Source organism: Echinops telfairi, unplaced genomic scaffold, assembly GCF_000313985.2.
Source record: "Echinops telfairi isolate 266 unplaced genomic scaffold, ASM31398v2 ScPeMD7_25;HRSCAF=90, whole genome shotgun sequence".
Taxonomy (NCBI): domain Eukaryota; kingdom Metazoa; phylum Chordata; class Mammalia; order Afrosoricida; family Tenrecidae; genus Echinops; species Echinops telfairi.
Window position 1 is genome coordinate 24,923,378 of NW_022103922.1, and position 2,728 is coordinate 24,926,105.

Genomic DNA, 2,728 nt, shown 5'->3' on the forward strand with positions numbered 1-2,728 from the left:
GCATCTGATACGTAGCTCCGATATGTAGCGATGCAGACAGAAGCGTGTACAGTATGAGCCAATCAGTGGCAGTAATGACAGAGCATGCGCTGTTATGCAAAAACCGCGATAGAGTGAAGCCGCGGAAGTCAAAGCGCGAAGTGGGCGAGGGTTCACTGTATTTAGCAAATTCTTCAATTGGAGTTTATCTAGGTACAAACTTTTCGGGAGCTAATACATATTCATGGAAGAAAGAGCAGGCTTCTTACCCCGGGAAGAGTTACAGTCTCATAAACTCATAGGGTTGTTATGAGTTGGCATCCTCTCAATGGCAGTGAATTTTTTTTGTGTGGGGGTGGCAATTACATACTCAATGCAAATTAAAATTTAGCTATGTTTTCTCTTTCTTTTTGCATCTATCACTCCCTTATCATTATCATTTTAAATCATTTTGGGGGGGGGGCTTTGGGTTTCAGTTCAAATCTCGCTATCAAACTAAAAGTTCTAACTTAGGATGTTCACTACTTGCCGACAGACAATGAAAGGCTTCTGTGGCACAGCATTCAGCATCAGGCCCAGGCTCTCCTCACCCATGGGGGCTGCCTGGGGCAGATGAAGGTGTCTGCTTCAGGAACGAGGACAGCCTTAGGACCTTACAGGACAGGCCTACTCTGTCCTAGAGGGTGTCTCTGAATTGAACTAAAAGTAAAATGCAAAGCAAACAAGTAAACACACAAACAGATTTTTAAAATTGTAGATAAACTGTATCAGCAGAAGTATATGTAAGCTTGACTACACAGACAGGGAAACATTTTGAAGCAACTAAAGAGGCCTATACAAATGGGAGGATGTGTCCTGCTAGTGTTAAAAACAAACAAACAAACAAAAACCCTTCAAATTTTATCATTGTTCTCTCAAAAGAAAATTCTTTCTTCTGCTGCTGGAAGTCTTTGGCTTTTCCCCTAGCATAATCAGCATGACCTTTATTGAAATTTCTGCTGGTTTCAAATAAGACAATTGTGAAAACTCCAGCAGCTTCGGGCAGCCCTAATTTACGAAAATGTCACTCTCTGACACTGGCAAGTCGCAGTTCAATTTTTCAATTTTTCAATGACTCTCTAGTTCTTAGAACTTTAAATTTCATGTTGTCACTATAGATCTAGGAACTTTTTTTGGTGGGTGGGAGGTTTCCTGTGTTCCAGATCCAACATAAATCTGAGCCAGGATTCTAAGGGAGAGACAACCCAAGTCTTTTGTCATCTTAATGAAGGTTTTTCTCAGATTCATAAACACTCATGTATACTAAATTAAAAGTGTTCTAGTCAATTGCTCTTTCTCTTCCTCTTGCTTTCTTTGTAAATCATTATTTACTGAAAGAAAACTAATACGTTTGGTCAAAGCCCCAAGTTTTCTCCAGTATTAACTAAAATAAACTGTGTCTTAAATATAAACTCATATTTTCTGTCCTTAAAATATTTTCACCTAATAATGGAGACACACATTTCAAATCTAGCATTAATGTAGGTAGTGAACAAAACCTTCAATATGATTCTGAGTAGGCTTACTCTTTTCAGTTGGTGCATTGATGGATAATCCAGAGGGTTCCAGGTCCACCATCATTGCAACAAGGTCGTCCAACTTGAAGATCTAGAAGCAGATACTAATTGGGAAACAAGAGTACTAATAAACAACATTGAACCACATTCATATTTCCTCCGAACTTGAAATATTTATCTCTCATATTTTCATGCCTAGCATCTATAGGTCTTACTCATATTTATGAAAATAACTACTTCTTCGTTCTATTTAAAATAACTACTTCTCTAACAATAACCGACAACCAAACTCCATGAAAACTGAGATTTGCTTATTCTCAAATCCTACCAGAAAGCAAAACAAACAAAATTAAGATTAAGAGTCTACCTTAAGCATTTTAAATGTTAAATGGAGTTGTTGATTTTCATAACGCTATGTATCACATAGGAAACGTGGAAGTAGAGGAAGGCCATTAACAAACGGGAGAGACACAATGGCTGCAGCCATGGGCGCCGACGTGGGAACAATTGTGAGGATGGCGCACGAAGGTGCACTGTATTGTTCTGTTGCTCAGAGGGTCATTATGAGCAACATTTCTAGCTAGTAATGCATGCATATAGCAACAGTAAAGATTCTATTTTTTATTTAAATCCATAACATATATACTTGTGTATAAGCTGACCTGAATATCAGCTGAGGCACCTAATTTTACCACAAAACCCGCATTAAAAATGTGCTGGAAAAGTCGGCTTATACATGAGTACATATAGTATATGCTTTTGAGGTAAATTTGTGCTTCGATGCCTTCTTAGTCAACAAACATGGTTTAGGTTGATCAAATTAGTTAGGCCTAGTTTAGGAAGTCATCTGGTTTCAATATTAATTTAAGCTGTATACTTAAACCACTGTTTCTTGGCCTAAGACTCTGGACTTGATGGAAGATTACGTATAGAATTTGACACAGCTGGCTTTTGTGAGATAAAGGGAACACGTGGCCCTAGGAGAGCGGTCTTGGGAAGCACTTGAAATTGGGCATCAGGTAGTATGAGAAAAGTGTGAGGGAAGGTTCGGGGGCAGCATGCCTTTGGAAGGCAGACTAAGTATGGGCAGAGCCAATGGATGAACAGAGAATTGTTAAGCAGGCTAAAAGTCGATTCATATCTGTTGCTTTTATGTAGCTGTGAGACATTGGAAAAAAGAAGTATGATTACTA